At 46.4% G+C, this 18,772-nt stretch overlaps 1 protein-coding gene and 2 long non-coding RNA genes across 3 annotated transcripts in view; 1 reads left to right on the top strand and 2 right to left on the bottom strand.

The window, feature by feature from the left end:
* LOC124523662 (uncharacterized) overlaps positions 1 to 3,607 on the bottom strand; it is a 20,546-nt gene extending 16,939 nt beyond the window's left edge. Inside the window, exon 1 of the long non-coding RNA XR_006965069.1 lies at positions 3,382 to 3,607. This is a non-coding gene — a long non-coding RNA (uncharacterized LOC124523662). The remainder of the gene's footprint in view (positions 1 to 3,381) is intronic.
* TMEM178B (transmembrane protein 178B) overlaps positions 1 to 18,772 on the bottom strand; it is a 366,236-nt gene that overhangs the window by 189,104 nt on the left and 158,360 nt on the right. The window lies entirely within an intron of this gene.
* On the top strand, positions 67 to 11,934 carry LOC124523663 (uncharacterized). The gene is made up of 2 exons (XR_006965070.1): positions 67 to 375; positions 10,809 to 11,934. It is a non-coding gene; the product is annotated as an uncharacterized LOC124523663 (long non-coding RNA).

The raw sequence follows: 18,772 nt of genomic DNA, 5'->3' as shown, positions 1-18,772 counted from the left end.
TCGTTTTAAATCTTTCTTTCTTTCTGGACAAGGAAGTTCTGCTTATCTTTGCGGGCAGAAGAGAAGGAGCTGGTGAGCAAAACGAAAGCCCTAGCAGACCAGGAATAAAAGGGTGGTGCACAGTCTGGTCCTGGATAGCCAGCTGGATTTTAGAAGGAAGGAGTGGATGACATTAATGGCGAGAAAAACGGGTGGGATTCCACGGCAAAAGAGTTCAACAGAGCCAACCCTTCGCGCGGGCAAGATTATGAAAGGTGAAATTTCAGTTGCACCATCACGAAAGATCCCCAAGAAGAAAACGAGAGGGAGGCATCTGAGGAAGGCCACACGGGCACCAAGTGGCCACCTACCAGAGCCTGGACACTGCACAGACAGGTACAGACATGGGGGTGGGGGGGTCCCATACCTGTGGGGTGCCCGTGCTCCACAGCAGGGCCCGGGCCTCAAAACGTGCCAATTAAAGGGTTTTTGAGTTACATTTGGGGGTAAAACAAGCCGGATACAGTGAATCTGCTGCTCGCAAACATAACTTAGTGCCCACAGATGGCAAAAAGGAACATTCTGTTTGCCTTTCCTTAGGATAATGATCTTGGGAGTGAGGAAGGTAACGTAAACATCATAAAGAAGTAAGTGCAGGGCAGGAGGTGGAAAGATAATATGGAAACAATGGGGTTCCTTAAATGAGTTCAACTGTTCAGGCCCAGAACTGAAGGTGTGGCTCAGGGGTCTGTGTCTGGGGAAGTTTTCAAGATGCCAGTTAAGGAGAGAAGCAAATGTGGTCCAGATCGGTGGGAGGAGGAAGCCCTCCCTTAAAAGCCCCCACCCTGACCCCCAAATGGAATTAGTTATTATACTGGTGACTTGTGAATACTTAGGAGAATAAATAGTGAAAGCCACCAGGTTCAGAGATCGGGCTAGATTAAAATCATCCCCATATTTTGAGAGAAAGAGGCGACTGGCCTGCTATTTATCTGCTCACACCCAGTCTCATTCCAGGAAGCACTGAGGGTTGATAATAGGGATGCCAAAAATCTACTGAGACACCACCAGTTACAAATAGGTGACAAAGAAACAGGAGAAACAGTGGATAGGAGAGGCATAAAAACGGAGGCACAAATAAGACTGATATTAAAATGTGCAGAACAGAGTCCTACCCACTTGTTAAATTCTATTCACCGGCTCCAGACAGACACTAAGTCGGCCCTAAGTGTTCTAGCAGGCAACAACGAAGGGGGACCCTGAGATGGTTCCATTTCCTCGATGGTGTGAAGTGAAGTAGCAGGAAGAAGACAGGGGGGAAAGAAGAGATGGGTGGGGAAGGAAGAAAGCAATCCAAAGAAGCACAATAAATACCATTTTAGCATTGACTTGCACTCCTGGAGAGGGGCAGTAGGAGACTGTACAGGGGATAAAAAAGACACCAGGGGCGTCTGGGTGGCTCAGTCAGTTAAGCATACGACTCTTGATATCGGCTCAGGTCATGATCTCCCCCGGTGGTCAGATGGAGCCCCCGAGTTGAGCTCTGCACTGACAATGCAGAGCTTGCTTGGGATTCTCTCTCCCTCTCTCTCTACCTCTCCTCCACTTGCTCGCTCTCAAAATAAATTTTAAAAAAACATTAAAACAAAAAAAGATACTTTCATAGCTCGGACCAGGACAATGAGGCTGAGTGTCAGAGAAGCGGTAAGAGTTCAGTTATTTGAGGCGATGAAGCCACGCCTCCCCCACAGGCTTCCGTGCCTGCATTAAAGACCTAGGAGCTTCCAGTCAGGAACTCCAAGGAGGATTCTGGAATTTGACAGACTTTGCTTAAATTCCACTTCCTTCCTTAACAGCAGTTTGCTTGGCCAAATCTATTCAACAATTTTGAGGTTTTGTTTGTTCTGCTATAAAACTAGAATAATTTTACCTACCTCAAAGAATTATTGTGAAAATTAAGTGAAAAAAAAACGGGAAAGAAAAGAACCATGATTATCCCAAGACTAGACCCACGCCACAAGTAACTTCTCCCGAGAGTCCTCATAAAGGAGACAGTGTGTAGTTGAAATAAGCAAAGACTTCAAGGACTTTCTTGCAGTTAAATGTAATATATTACCTCCAAGAATCCCTCTAACTCTATGTTCTATGATTATTTGTAATTCAAATTAGAGTAAATTTTGTTAAAACAAAGTCCCAACGCTGTAAAGGTATTCTCAGCCTTAAATGTCGGCCTGATTATTTTAAGCAACATTCAATACAGATTATTTCTAGGACAAGCTGAATACTAACACAATAAACTCTGGAGAACTTTCCATTCTCCTCCTGAATGGCAACTCAGGGTCACACATCCTCTATGCCGGTCTGCCCAGGCCTCTGCTTTGGGAAGACTCATTCTGCTCGTTCATGGGGACCAATGACAAGCACGATTCTCCCTGAGGTTGGGCAGGCCCATGCAGACAACCAATGCCCCTAAATAGGAAGGGGCTTGGTAAGCCTGTGGCCCTACCTTCAGACAATATTTTATGAAGGCCACCCATCCACATCAGTGACTACCTTCCGATGGCTCCTCTAAGTTCTCATACCAACTCTAAAAACAGAGGTTTCCCATGTACTTGACCAGTCTGGTAGAACTGATCTTCTATCTCTCAGCCAGTGCCCCAAAACTCTGAGCCCCATAATCCTTACCTCTGTTGTGATCCATTCTTTTGCTTGATCTTAGACCCTACTCTCTGAACTATTCCTAACCTGCTTGGCTCCCAACTGAATCCCCACATATACTCATGTAGCCCCTTTAATTACATGGTTTCCAGTCACCCTGGACACATCCTTGAGTTAATACGAACCAGTCCAGGCCCTCATGGCCAATGTTCCATCTGATTCATCCTTCTTACTGCATTTGAGCGGAGTGATATTTGGTGGTCACTGCTTTGTCTAACATACCTCACTGACCCCACATTATGCCTTATATTATTCCATTCTAAAGTATTATGGAATAAGGCCATGGCATTCTATGATAATTACCACTTTCACCTCCGATTTTTGGCTGAGACATAATATATTTCAGAAAAGGTTCAGAGAAGGGCAGCTGAAGTCATTAAAAGAAAAGTCTCCTTCATAAGGATGAATTAAAGAAATAAGGAGTCTGCAAAACAAATACAAAAATGTTAGGAGGAGACAATGTCCAAGTTTTCAAAAAGTCGTGGAGAAGATAACAATGTACTTATCAACCAAATTCCAGAATGCCAGACTGAGGCACCATCCCTCGATTCTTAAGGCAGACAAATTTGGAGCAGTTAGAAAGAAAGTACCAGTAACGACAAAGAAACGGGTGATGTCAAGAGGCAGTGAGGACTAAAAATGCACATTTAAGGAGAGTTCAAATAAAGTCATGGGAAAACCTACCAAAGAGCATGATGAGGAAACTGAACATCTCTAACTTCTGGAGATAAGCTCAATTCCCAAAGCACACGCCAGCAATTGGTGAACTTGACGAGCCATAGGACCTTAAGCCTGTGCGTTTTTATGGGCAGGGAGGATTAAACGAGACCCATGGTATAAAAGCACTTCACACGGTGCTTGGCACACAGAGCCTCAGTAAACCGCAGCCCCAGCTATGCTGCAGTTGTCTTATATAACTCAGCCGAAGGCAGTCGGATCCGGCCCCACAGAACAGCTCCTTTGCTGAGTCATTATTCTGTCTTCAACAGATCAACAACCGCCATCTGTCCATAATCATATCCTGTTGTCAGGTCTCCCTTAGCTAAACACTTGGGTTCGTTCTGGGGCATTCCAGATAAGCCCTTCCACAGTTAGAAAGAGGATCTAGCACTAGAAATTTTCCAATGCCAAGATCATTCTGGTCTCAGAAAGAAATCTTTTTGTAAAAAAATATGCATTAACAAGAGCCATGGAGACCTTCGCCCCAGTGACTTTTGGTAAAAGAAAACTTGTGTGCTGAGAAATGCAATGTCATAGGGGCGCCTGGGTGGTTCAGTCCGTTGAGCGTCTGACTCTTGACTTCGGCTCAGGTCATGGTCTCACAGTTCGTGGGTTCAAGCCCCACGTGAGCCTGTGCTGTCAGCGCAGAGCCTCTCTCTCTGCCCCTCCCCCATGCTTGCCCCCCCCCCCCTCTCTCAAAATAAATAAACTTTTAAAAAAAAGAAAGAAATGGAAGGGCAGAATATGTAAGCTGTGGCTACCTCAGGAAAGACATGGGAGATTCCAGACTTTTGTCTTTGCAGGAAGACATACAAACGTGAAAGATGGAAAACTGAAAGGTGAATGGTAAGAAAAAGATTTCTAGCCAGATGCACTATTAATAGCAGCTCAGAGTCCATCCAGGGGAAATGGTATCCCTGGCAGGAGACGGTAGGAAATCTTGGAGAGAGAGACCCAGGGCCGGGTCTCCCATGAGGACTCCCATCTCCCTCTGGTGCGGCGCATACGGCCAGGCCAGCATCTCCCTAAAAGCACCCACTTCTGCTCTGAAATTCACCTTCAGCTTCCCCAATTTGTAAAGCTGGTACGATGATCTCCATTCCCATTGGTCACACACACCCTGGGCTACGGCACATTAACTGGATTCCCAGGGTCAGGGGCAAAAGCAACCACAGATGGAATTAGCCGGTTGGACCGTATAGCCCAAGAGCATTTTAGGGGTATTCTGCACCAACCTCCGCCTTTTGCTGATAAAGAAGCTGAGGCCCCGTGCATTAGGGAAAGAGCCAAATCCGAGCCTGGCTCTTCTCACATGGTTGGTTCTGCCTGCACCCAGGGGATTGTGACATCCACTCGGCCAGCTGGGTGACCACTCGGCCTCCATGTCGCTCAATACCAACATGGGGGTTGGAAGAGTCCCCTCCCTTCCCCAATTGTAGGAAGCATGAAACAAGATGTTATTTAAACGAGACAGCTCGTGAACTAGACTTCGCACAGTGTTTGGCACATCGAAGCATTCAGTAAATTATACCGATTACTCCGAGCTCTTCATCGTTACCCGTTCTTTTTCCTCCCCATACAGTTGGGGAGGAAGAGCAAACAATGAGAACATTTTGAGATTATCTGCCATGGCTGCATTTTCAAGTGTTCATTTATTTAATAGGCCGTGTGCCTTGATTACAGTCCTATATGGGTCTGAATTTACATTCACAAGTATGTTTGAATTTCGCTAACATCCCTCTCCAGGGAGTCATGCTACGTCAATACCTCTTACCCGATAAGGCTTCAATTGGTGTCGTAAACTACCATTTGGACTCTGTAACAGAATTGTAAATAGAGTGATAATTAACGGATCTCCCAATGATTCTCCTCCGTCCCCGATTCATCAGGCATCGCGTCTTCAGAGTTGTCCTTCACCCTCAGGAATATGATAAGAAAAATGAACAAAAGGGATAAGAAAAGAAAGCACCACCAATTGTAAGCAGTTGGCTTAATCTTGGATTTATTCTTCACAGCTGGATTCCATCTTTGCTTCTCTCCTCCTGTCTTGACCCGCTGCCACCTCTTCCTCTCCCTCCATCCCTCCCCTCTCCCCCACCTGAGCCTTTACAACTGTTCTTCCAAAGCCAGGGTTGCAAAGGCCTCATAATTGTCAAGCCAGGGGCACCTGGATGGCTCAGTCTATTAAGCATCTGACTCTCGATTTTGGCTCAAGTCATGATCTCACAGTTCGTGAGCTCGAGCCCCGAGTCAGGATTCTCTATTTGGGATTCTCTCTCTTCCTCTCTCTCTCTCTCTCTCTCTGCTCCTCCCCTGCTCGCTTGCTCTCTCTCTCTCTCTCTCTCTCTCAAAATAAATAAATAGACTTAAAAAAATAAATAATTGCCAAATCCAAGGGCACTTCAAGCCTTGTGACCATTTCCATCTTTTATTTTCTGAGTGTCACTGACATGCAACGTGACATCAGTTTCAGCTGTACGGTGCAGTGATTCTCCAAGTCTACACATCAGGCTGTGCTCACAAGCACAGCCACCCTGTCCGCCTTCAGACTCCCTCCTCCCTTGGCTCCTGGTTTCCTCCTGGTCCCCTGGCCACTGCGTCCAAGTCTAGAGTGCCTCTTGCTCTGTTGTACCTTCTAAACAGCTCTTATTTCTGTCAGTTCTTCATCCCCGGTGCCCTGACCCAGTTCGACAAGCCTCTGTCTCTGCTTACCTGACTGTTGCCACAGCTCCCCAAAAGGTCCCCTGGTCTCCAGGGTCAACCCCACACACCCTCCAACACAATGTGTACTTCACTAGCAAAATGGTCAAAGAGGCACACGCTAGCACGTGCCCCTCCAAATTTAATGGATGTTGGCTTGGGTTTGGTTTTTGCCAAGCTACAGAATTGTATCCGGGCACCTCCATATAGCACACAAGGCTCCTCTTGCTTTAGCCCTGCCAGCCCTCCCTGCCACATCTCCTACAGGCCTCCACGCATGCCCCTTGCCTCTTCACCATGCCATGCCCTTCCCTTTGCACACATGCTGTTCTCTCTGCCAGAAATGTCCTCCTCCACCACTCCCACCTCCCACCCTGGGCAAACTCCACCTCCTTGTGGAAGATGCGGTTCCAGGGTGGCTCCCCGGGCAGAGGGTCTGTCCTCCTCCCCGCCCCGGACGGACGTACAACCCACGGGAGACCCCACGTCAGACAGAAAAGCTCCTTGAGGGCAGCGACCACGCCTTACTGGGTTTGGAGCCCTGATCAGTGCCTGTCAGCCCTGGATGCTTGGCCTGATAAAGGACTACAGAAGATAGATAAGCATTCCTTCAAAATGATATTTTTAAACCCCAAAGAAGAAAAGATGACAAAATGCCTGTGTCTGCTCCTAGGAGTGGCGTTCAGGGAAGCTTTGAAGAAGAAGAAGAAAAAAAACAACTTGTGGGTCTAAGCGATGGCACCAGAAGAAAAAGCCTATCCCTGAGGCGCTATTTAAATTCCACACAGTGACTTTCTTTTTAATTCATTTTTATTCCAGGTGCAGCCCTGCAGCTATTTTAAAACTGAGACTTAAAATAAAGTAATACTAATAGCTGGAGTTATCACAGGCTCCTGCAGTAACAGGGCGCCTTGAATCAAAAAAAAAAAAAAAAAAAAAGGCCCTTCACGGAGTCTTGGCAAACCACAACATCCCTTCCCCAGGAGAGAGCGGAGAGGGAACAGAACAGGGCTCCATCATCAAAGGATTGTGCTTCACTGTGCAAAAGCATTTATTCCTAGATCCCCTGAAATAGTTCCCTTTGTACCTTTAACCACTGGTTTTCGAAATATTAACAGTCGGAAGGGAAGACTAAGATGTGAGGCCGGGAACCAGAAAGGTGCCGAGTGACAAACGCTTCCTACAAAGTGTGGTCGGCAGACCTGTCCACGCCAGCCACCGGAGACCCTGGGTTCTGAGCACAAATGCTCACCCCAGGGCCCAGCCAGGACTGTGGAATCGGAACGGCTGCTAGGAGGAAAAAAAAAAAAAAGGATAATTTAAATGCTCGTTTTCTGAAAAGCAGCTTCCCGCTCAGGACAGCTGCCCCAGGAAATGGAGTTTTTGTGAGTGGTGCCCAGAGACACAGCCCTGCCTCTGACCTGCTTGTGTCAGCAAAAGCCAGAGTTGTTTCTCTCAACTTGTTAATGGAAAAAAAAAAAAAAAAAAAAAATCCTGCTTTAATTACTGGCCCCACCAGGAGGGAGTCCACTGTATTAATGCCTCCCAGGCAGGGAACTTCCCCCGAGCGTGTTATCACGGACTTTCAATATCTGATCAGCCCACCCCCCTTCCCCAGTTTGGGTAAGAGCACCGCCCCTCCAATCTGGGGGATGTCCTATCTCCTCATCTCCCACCCAGATGTACAGCACAAATCTGAAAGGACAGCCGTTATCACCTCCTCCATCAGAATTACAGTCAGGGTCACAGGTGGACAGATGGCCACCCAACCCAAGCGGTCCTCCATGAGGTCGACCCAGCATGACCTGAGAGCAAAGTTCCCGTTCCTCCTATGCCATGGGCAACCGTCCTTGTGACGAAGTTCGCCCACGGTGGGTTTCTGTCGCTCTTCTGGACAGCTAGAAGAGCCCTGTGTATCACAGGTTGTCAAAGTTTAAGTGGAGTCAGTCTGAAGGTTTCAGCAGCCAGGATCCCCAGGGCGCATCTGATGAGAACCTGCAAATCCACCGAGGTTTGTGACGGGAGGCCTCCGATGCCTACAGAGAGGGCATCTATGAAGTGTCCGTGCTATGCGCTCACAGCCGGCTTCCCCAGCGGCACCCCAGATATTTCAGTAAGCTGGGTCACTGCAGCGGGACTCGGGATTCACGGGAGGCCTGTCTTGGAGGCATACGTGCTCCTCTGCCGCCAGGCCATGGGCCTCGGAGCCCCCAGAGCGCCCACCCACCCCCTCCCCCCGCCAGGAACGCACACCTCTCCGGGCCCAGCTCCTGAGTCAGCGATTGCCTTTTCAAGACAACATCCCTGCTGCCTGGGAAGAAGGTGGCCATCTCTCCCTTCTGAGTTCCCACAGCGTTTGCCCTGCCTACCACTGATTTCCACTTATTTACAATTCGGGACATCAATGACAGCCTTCGAGTCAGAAAGAGAATTGGACAATGTTTCCCCGGTTTTAAAATTTCAGACTCACACAGTCTTCCCATAAAGAGTGCCAACTTATTATTTTGCCAAGTAACAACGTTTTGAAAACACAGTACAGTCTCTTAATGCCATCCTATCATAAGAGAAAAAGTATTCTCATAGCAAAGAAAAACACAAACCACCTCAAAGACAATCTCAGAATTCATGAAAAGTTTACTACGTGGCTGTGGCCGTCCTTCTCCCCCGACTCCCCCTCCACCTCTCACTTTGCTGTTGTTTTGTTTTGTTTCACTTCGCCTTAGACCAAGGGGAATTGCCTCACAGACCAGCTGGCACCTGTAGAAAAGGGTTTCTGAGTCGCTCACCTTGGCCCATTCACCCCAAGGCGAGGGTCTTCTGCAAGGAACACCAATCTCACGACGTGAGCAAGAGAATCTCACTTCAAAAGGATGTTTTCCGGTTACAAAATGCTCCCACGTGTGCTACTCATTTAATTTCAACTTAAATCTCACCACAAGGCTGCTGTATAGATGGGAAGGCTAAAGCACTCATCTGCTCTATTTGTTATCAAGATGTTCTTTTATTTGGGGCTCCATTCTACCTCCCATCCACCCTGTGGGCTTTATTTTACCCTTGAGAACTTTCCTTCCACCTCATGGGTTTTATTTTTTTATTTTATTTTTTATTACTTTTTTAATGTTTATTTATTTTTGAGAGAGAGACAGACAGAGGCGAGCAGGGGAGGGGCCAAGAGAGGGAGACACGGAATCCAAAGCAGGCTCCAGGCTCTGAGTTGTCAGCACAGAGCCCAATACGGGGCTCGAACTAATAAATCCCGAGATCATGACCTGGGCCAAAGTCTGATGAGCCAGACTCAGACTGAGCCACCCAGGTGCCCCCCACTTCATGGGTTTTAAATTTCACTCTTTTGTCCCTTCCTACCTAAACTTCGTCTTCAAGGATGGCAAGCTTCAACCTGAACCCCTAACACATCCAACGGTGCCAGTAGACCCCCAATCCATGTTTGTTGAAGGTCGAAAGGATTCTCATTCAACATGATATCCAGACTCTTCCAGACCCTTCACTTTCCTGGCCAAATCCCTCAACAGGGACTGCCATCTTTTAACGTGCCTCCTAAAATGTCATGCCCAGAACTGTGTGCCATGCACCAGATGGCCTGAGCTGTGCAGAGGGCCAAGGTCCCTTGGCCCTCCTGCACTGGGCACAAAGCCTTTATTCATGAAGCTTGAGACTGTGTTTGCTTTCTGGCAACCATTTCGTACTGCTGACTCCTCTGAGATCAGAATCAACTAATATTCTTAGATATCACCAATTCTGATTTTCTTAGTTGGTCATTTTAATCCGGGAACAAAAAACCAGGTCCTTGACATTTAACCTATTGAATTCATTTTTGTTAGTCAGGGTCCTCTGTTCTTAGCTGACCTGTCACGTCTCACCTCTCCAACCAGATGTTAAGGTTCTTGAGATGGTATCTTCGATACTTCTTTATAAGGAGTAAGCGTAAACGTCCAGGATGGTGATGCTCAGCAGGTACTCAATAAATGTGTGTTGGTTCATCAAGCTCCGCTTTTACCATAATATGCCCCCAGGACTCTCAACTTCTGATGAATCACACTTCAGTGCCAAGGACTAGCACTAAAGACTTCCTCCAGTTGCCCCCACTTCTTATACTTCCAGCTCTATTGCTGGTCCCCATACCCACTGCATGAACCCAAAGCAACCTGCTTGCTCCCAGACGTGCTCTGGTGTCTACAAATGACCACCTCCGCCAGTCCCTCCCATGGCCTTCTCAAAACTCACTGCATCCATGAGCCCTGACCTGCTGCATTTCCCCCATGTGCCTTAGCATTTCTAGCACAGTCCATCGTGCAGAAAAAATATCTGGAGTAAAGCTGTGAATGCTCGTATGAACCAAAACAGAGAACACATCGTCATGTACTGTGAAGTAGAATTCTCTCTACAAAGGAGTTTGTCATAGAATTTGCTGTTCTAAAAGACCCCTTTAGTGTATTTTAAAGGACTTGATGTGGCCATGTGGTTAACATGCAGCTTTCCATGAACACATCTGTCGTACAGGGAGATGCCTTGGGATCTTCACAGAGAATTGTTCTCTGCAGCAATGCTGTTCCAGATGTACCAGCCAAAGGCCTGGAGACACTTTCTGTCGTTGACTGCGTGCTAATGAGTTCTGTCCAACAAATATATACGTATATAACAAGTGCTTTCTCTGTGTTTTCTATATACCGCAGTTTTTCCAGGAGCCTTATAATGAAATGAAAGAAATCAGAGTCTTATATCCAGAAGGGAATCTTGTTTGAGTGACTCACGTTATGACCAAGGAAAATAAAGCCAACGACAGAGGTTTACAACTCCTTTATCCCACTTTCAAGTACCAACAATTCTTCAGTGAAACCCACCGTGAACACCTCCTCTCGAAGCCAAAGACGACGCTCCCATCCAGCCCTTCTGGGATTTAATGGATTATCTCCAACTATTTTATGGGAGACACAGGACCTCAGGGTCCTTCCATCCGAAGCTCCTAAAGATTTGAGCCACATCTGTCTCTACTTATTCCGATATTGTTTTGAATTCGTCTTCTCTTGGAAGACACATGACACTTGCACAGGGACATCTGGGGACTCGTCACAATCCCTGGGACAGTCCTGGGCACAGGGGAGCTCTGGCAGCCCTTCTTGTCTGCTTGTAACTGGAGCAAGGGAGGAAATGAAAATAAATGCACGGTCTCCCTCTGGTTGTAATTATTAATGGTCAATTTGCTAAAATGGTATCTGTTTAGATGACTAATAATCACGGCTCTATTATTTGTAGAATGCTGTGTTTTGTTTTGTTTTTAATTATGTCTTAGGTGAGTCTCTCATTTGTGCTTTAACTCTATAAAAATGCCTCAATTTCTCACTCACTCATTCTATCCCAGGCACGATGAAGGTTTGAAAAAGGTTGCTCCTATAATTTTTTTTTTAATACAAGCTGCTGTTATCATGTCCGTGAGTCATGTCCTGCAGAGGAAGTATGTGTGGCACTCAGGGCAAGATATGAAGGGGAGCCCACTAGCGGGGGGGGCAACCCCTAATTTGGGGGGCATAAAAGAGTTTGTGCCTAGTGGCATAACCCCCAGCATGGGGAGCCCTTGGGAGACCTGGTTTTGGAATAACCCAAAATTGGGTTTCAAAGTGGGAATTCTATTTTTTCCAGTCAGACAACATAGTTGATACTGAATGTTATTTATAGGTTTGACTTGAGCTGGTTTAAACCATTTTTCTTGTTTCCAATAAATCATTTCATGGAAATGGCTAGATATTATTCCTTCTTTGTTTTAGAGCTAAATTACCTATTAAATAAGGGGGAAGAAGTGAATTATGTTAGTAAAAGGCTCAGATGGCTTTGCACAACATCAATTCAGCAAAATGCATTCCTGCCTTCATAGGTAATGGCCCAAGTTTAAAGTAATACCATCAACAGCCAGGATTTGTTGAACACGTACTATATGGGAATGTATGCTAATCACTGCATGGGAAGTCAAGTGCACTAAGAACCGTCTTCTGAAAATGTGCCGCCCAACTGGGAAATGGAGACACGAAAATGAACCATAATACAAAGTGGTGAATGGTAAGGACTTTGAGCTACATAGGAGTCCACGGAAGAACTCACTTCTGTCTGGAGTGTCCACAGAGGGGCTAGTTGTTGAGCTGGGCACTGAAGCATGGAGGGAAGGAGGCTTGAACAAGGGGACAGTGTGTACAAGGACATGAAGGTGAGGCAGAATAAGGCAGTCCTGCATAGTGGGAAAGCAAAATTAAATCCTGGCACTTATGAGCTGTGTGACCTTCAGCAAGTTGCTTGATCTCTCTGAGCCTATATTTTCTCTCCGTAAAAGGAGGACACTAGAGGAACCTCGTTCACAGGATTGTCGTAAAGAGCAGAGAAAAAATGGGAGTGAAGCACTGAGCAGAACCGTACTTCAGAACAGAAGGTAAACCCTCAGTACAGGTTAACTATTATTATAATTTCAAGGTTACAAAAGAACACAGGCAACCCTTGGGTTGAGCTCTATCCTGGGGCCACGATCAGTGATAGAGAGGCCTTGTTCTGCAACAACCACTTACAGCAGGACAGAGGGAATGGGTCGTGGCGCACCATGGTGCCAATCATGAAAATGAATTTAAGGGAATGACACAGAAAAAAGCAGGCACGGTCAACACTGTCAGACTCTTCCCAGGCTCTGGGGCCCACCTCGTGGTTACTGCTATAAATGGAGTAACTCACCCCTGCCAACTCCTAAACCATTTACACTCTTAAAAAATAAATAAATAAATAAATAAATAAATAAATAAATAAATAAATAAATAAAACAAAACAAAACAAAAACCTCGTAAAAGGAATATCAGAAGGAAACCAATCCAGGAAAATACTTGAGGATGCTGCCTTATGATTGCCCCCGTCAGGAAACCACAGGAAAGGAGAGTTCCTAAGGGCAGAGTCAGTCAAGAGTAATTGCTAGAAGGCTGGGGAGCATAGAGAGACACTGAAATGCACCTCTTCCCCCACCCCAGCTTCTCAGAAGACCCAGCAATGCAGGGACAATACTTCCTGGGACCAGATACAGCAGTCTACAGAGGGGGTGGGGCACCATTGCAGGGGTGGGAATTCCTCTGTTACTGGGGCAACAGGCAAAGTGAGGGCAGAGTCCACTGTCCCTTCAAAGTCCCCGGGGAGACTAAAGAGCCCGTGTCAGATGTACTGGCTAAGAGCACTTGGGAAAAGCAAGCTTCCAAAATAGTTGTCTATGAGCTGGTGCTGACACCCACGAGGATCACGGTCTGGCAGAAACATACAGAAATACAACCAGGGAGTTCAAGATGCATGGGAGGCATTAACAAGGCTGGCTATGGAAGTATTCTTCGGCATCTGGGCTGAGCTGGCTAGCTGAGTGACCCAAGTGTGGTGGTGGCATTTTCTCCTCCGATACTCAAGACAGAACGATGTGGTACGAAGGACATGATAACACTTAGCAGCAAAAGCCAGCAAGAGCTATGACTTTGGTTTTTATAAGACTTGTAGAGAGAATTCACCTTTCTTGGCATAATTCTGATTGAGCTTCAACTGGAATCTCAGGTAGGGTTTTTCGGAAAAAGCCCGGATTTTAATAGAAATGATGCTTTCGGGAAGAATGGCAAAAACGAACAAACAAAAGCATTGCAAGTGGGTAATGACTTTCAGTCAACATATCTGACAAACAGGAATGAGGTTAAAAGGTGATTGACTGTATCTGCTGCTGAACCACGTGAAATTTTAGGCTCCAAAGAGAATGTACTCAAAGAAAATGCCTGAATGTCAGTTTCTTAGCGTCCTGGGGTCTCCTCTTCCCAGAACTAGAGACAGCCCACCTGAGCACCTGAGCTTCATTCAACCAGGTGTCCCCTGGGCTGTAGACCGCCTACCTGAGGGTCTGGGCTGAGCCAGGTGTGACAGGAAAGCTACTAGGTGTTACCAGATTCTAAAGTCACACAAGTCTTGTACTGCTTCAAGCACCACAGCTCCCTAATCAAAAGACATAAATACATCCTATCTGGGGAAATCCATCCCATCATGAATGTCTAGACAGTCACTCTATTTCTTACTATTGACCAGTGAGAAATAACGGACCTCAATGTAATTCTATAGCTTTACATAGACAGGGTGCCTACATAGGACACAGCACCACAGGTTGGGCAAACTTGTGCTCCCTCATCAGCTCCAATGTTGACCTTCGGAGTGAACTTCGACAACATTTACTGAGTATCTGGTAAAGTCAGGCACCAAGCAAGATTCTGGGGGTAAAGGGTTATCAGTTCAGCCCGGCTCCTCCTTCACACCCCAGTTACAAGATGAGGAGTAGAGAATCAGGCCACTAATGCCCTTACCAGAATGAACTATAAGGTATCCCAAACGCTGGAGCGAGAAAGCTGGCAAAGCCCACGGAACAGGTGGTTCTGTAGCCAAACCGTGGAGCCCAAAAGGCCCGCTTCCGGGCTCTTCAACCACTCCAGAGTCCCTGCAGACACAACTTGATGCTTGATGTCAGTACATTAACCAGAGATGCCCACATCAGTGCCCATCTCCTGGAAACCAAGGTCAGCATAACATGGAGAAACAGGGGGCCCCGGGTAGGTGACAATGAGGGAAATCCTCAAATGTCTCCATCTCGGAGGTCTCAAAACCCACCACCGGGTCATCTTTGTTTTGAGTTACGTCAGATCCTTTCTTTTCAGTTAAAAAGCAAAAACTGTAACTAAGGTAGGAATAGCTCACCAAGCCCCTACCACTTTAGTGTGAAGAAATTGAACAAATTATTTAACTCCTCATTAGGAGAGACAAAAAAGGTGGGGGGGAACCTGGGTAGCTCGGTCAGTTAAGCATCCGACTTCAGCTCAGGTCATGATCTCACAGCTCATGGGTTTGAGCCCTGTGTCGAGCTCTGTGCTGACAGCTCAGAGCTTGGAGCCTGCTTCCGATTCTGTGTCTCTGTCTCTTTCTGCCCCTCCCCCACTCACGTTTTCTCTCTCTCTCTCTCTCAAAAAGAAACATTAAAATTTTTTTTTTAAACATTAAACATGTTTAGAAACTAAGCACTAAAAAAATATTTTTTTAAAGGAGACAAAAAAAAAAAAACCTTTAAGCATAGAATTCTGAGGTGAGTACAGGGTCCAGAAATCCGGAGAAAGGGCCAAGAAAGGTTAAGAGTTTCGCTTCTTGGCTACCATGATCCAAGGTGCCCACGAGTTTAGCTCTAGATCAGCGCTCATGGGAGGAGTCGTTCTACTGTCACATTCCTGCCCCCTCTCTACTCACCTCCTCAGGCAGCAGGAAAAGCCAGGTGATACACCTGGGGTCTTCCTGTTACCCGGTGAAAGCCAAAGCCTGTGGGAGCACCACCTGATATGGGTGAAATGAGAGGTGGTCCCCACAGGCTGGTGGACAGTTTTAGGGAAAGAGAAGAGTCCATTCTAGCCACACCTTCAGAAAATTCCAAGTGCAACAAGAACATCGAGATGACCCATAACCTGGGTCCGAGTCTCTTCTCCCATCTTAGTTTATAGACAAGTGTTCCCAAGGAACTAACAACTTCTTGATGATTGATCAAAACACAGTATTTCTGAAAAATGTCCTGTTAATAATAACCACCCTTTAATGTCTTAACACTATACAATTCACCCTGGGTCCCTGAGACTCAAGGGGGCAATGACCTGTGCAGAAGCATGACAAAAGGCAGCAAATTTCCTCAGTCTCCAGAGGCAGCCCCCCTGGTCCAGTAGGAGATTGACATGGCCTTCCTCCAGCCAAAAGCCAGCAGGAATCTCCACTTGGTTACTCCTCCTGGGATAGGGAGGAGGGAGAGCTGGATCCACCAGGAACATTCTATTGACACAGGGTTTTCAAGAACTAATAGCCCCAGGATGTGTGGTATTTAAGGAGAAAGTAGTTGCATCTAGCACCCGGAGTTATTAACGGAGAATGGACAAACACCAACAACTCAGCTTATCTCTACTCAGCAGCCCAGGGACATTAGGGGGAGGTGTCCACTCTCAGCCATGCCTTCTGCCAGTGAGGACAGCAGTTCCTGACCATGGCTCTAGGCAGTCTCAGAAGGACACTGGGAAGGTGAATGAAATGTCCTCCTCCATTGGGTCTGACTCCCGAACAAGTCTTACCAGAAGAGGGGCTGCTCAAGGCTGTAGCACCACGTGGGGGGGATTCTAAGTTTCAACATCTGTAAGAAACTTAAGAGAGTCTTTTAAGAGACATTATCTCACTTAGTTCCCAAAGAGCCTCTTTGGTTAAGGTTTCTGCCGTTGGAAGCCCTGATTATGCTCCAAAATGGGCTGGATCATGGACCAGGAGGAATTCAAGGAGGGGGGACCACAGGCTCCCCAGGACAAGCTCACGGGAGACCCCAACCCCCCAGACAGGCCCCAGTCAGGGCCAGCCCAAGGAGGTGAACTTTCATCCAAGTAGCAAAGAATCTTTAGCAGGGGAAACCCAGACCTATTGTCACAACAACGCACCTCCAAGTCAATTAAACTCGACCGTCAAGAGAGCCGTTAGCCACAGTGACCGTATTTAAAAGTTGGGGAGCTGGAAGAACGCCATTACTTCCTGCACCCACCACCATCTCTGGGGTGCTAGAAAGAACACAGATGTGGGGTCACAAGATCTTTGTCCTTTACGAGTTATCTGGCCTTCAACAAGTCACATAACCTCTGTGCACCTCCAGTCCCCCATCCATTAATATGAAGTTAACACAATAAAACTTAAACTCCCAAGCGTGTTGTGAAGATCAAGTGAAATAACGTACATGAAAGTGTCTTAAAACTAGAAAGGGCCACAACCACGTCAAGTATTACTTTGGAAGTACTTGGGAGACTTTGGACAACACACAAAGTGGAAAAGCTGATCCTGCTTCTTCATTCTTCATCCAACCCAATCCTAGAAGAGATGTGCCCCATATAGCTGCCTCAAAGATCTCCCTGTTCATTTATTCTGTGGTCATTAAATTTCCCCCAGGTACCATGCACTGGACTACACGCTGGAGAGACAGCCTTCCTGTCCTCATGGAGCATGAATCCAGATAATTCCAACACTATGTGTTCCCACCTCCATTTTATGTTCTCAGTCTTTGTAAATCCTATCCTAGAAAGATCCTTTCTTCCAGGAGCAAACATAAACTGTCTCCTTCCCAGTCTAGATGAGCAGGTCTGAACATGGAACCCCACCCTGTGAGCTAATGAGTCACCTGTAACCAAGTCTACACCACTGTCCTGAGGCATGAAATTCAGCGGTCTCCCCATCCCATCATCTTGGCCCTTCGGAAACCTTTAATGTAGAAACTTGAGTCTCCTGGGAGACCAAACCTCAGTCTCAGCAGACACACAGTCTTCCAAAGCCACTTTTGAAATAAATACACTAAATACCAAACCAATAAAGCAGAAGTTTATCTCCACCCCACAGGATGTGTTAGCCATGTCCATTATGGGGACTTGTAGCAGGTTAAATAGACACTCAAGTTGCAAAGACCTGGGTTTGAATCCTCACTTTGTCACCTGTGGGCCTTGAAGCTAATTACTTAGCTTAGTACCCCTTGAAGGTTCAATTTTTCACATTTATAAAGCTCAGATAACAATCCCTACCCCATAGTGATATTCAAATAATTAAATGTGATAATGTTGGTAAAGAATTTAATAGTGCTTGGCACTTAGAAGCACTCTATAAATGGTAGCCATTGTTATTTATAATTATAATAGTCATTACTATTGACATGCTCACAAAACAGCCCATTTCATTCTATGTGCCGTGATATCTCTACTGCTCTACGGGCAAACAGAGAAAGCAATGCTTCCACTGACTCCAGAGCAAATTATTTCCAACCGTGGACCCCACTCATCCTGCCTTTTTGGAAACACTAGCTCTCAACCCTGAGGTTAAGATATACTTATCCTTGGCTCAATAACCATGTGACCTGGTTGACGGACAAAATCAAAGAATAAATCAAAACCTAAAATATTTCATCAGCCCACTGGGCTCCATGTCTATTCATGCAAAATATTGCGTACACTTCCTCCCAGCAGCCCCTCTTTCTTTCCAGCTACAGTTTTTCCTCATCCTACTCCCCTGTCTGTGGTGCTTACACCTCCCTCTTCATGATGGCCAACTGCACTGTACGATTCCAGAACACCCAGCCTGACTGAACAGATTCCTGCAGCTGGCTCAGCAAGTAAAGTAAAGTAAAGTAAAGTAAAGTAAAGTAAAGTAAAGTAAAGTAAAGTAAAGAATGAACCTTGCCCAAAAAGAGGTCTGGCCTTTGCCCTGGGCTTCTGGGAGGAAATTCTCTAAGTCCTTGGAATGTAAGGCCCGATAGGAGTGGATGTCTTTGTTTGCCTGTGGCCTTTGATCATGCAGGATAGTATAATAATGTGATTTGGAGTTGTGGCTTTGGGTCATGGGGTATCAGCTCAACCTCAGGAGGAGCTGGATAGTGAGATTGATCACACGCTCAGGCAACCACGCCTATGTGATGGAGCCTGAATAAGAACTCTGAACACGAAGGCTCAGTGGACTTCCCTGGTTGACGGTACTCCTTGCATACTGTTGTACCCTTATGCCAAGAAAGTTACACTGCCCACGATCGCACAGAGACAGGAAGACTGGAAGCACCACG

The sequence above is a fragment of the Lynx rufus genome, unplaced genomic scaffold (genome assembly GCF_022079265.1).
Source record: "Lynx rufus isolate CCGP_SWC_20201006 ecotype Redwood Valley unplaced genomic scaffold, mLynRuf1.p SCAF_4, whole genome shotgun sequence".
Classification (NCBI taxonomy): domain Eukaryota; kingdom Metazoa; phylum Chordata; class Mammalia; order Carnivora; family Felidae; genus Lynx; species Lynx rufus.
The sequence above is the reverse complement of the archived record's forward strand: the minus strand, read 5'-3'. Positions and strand labels throughout refer to the sequence as shown.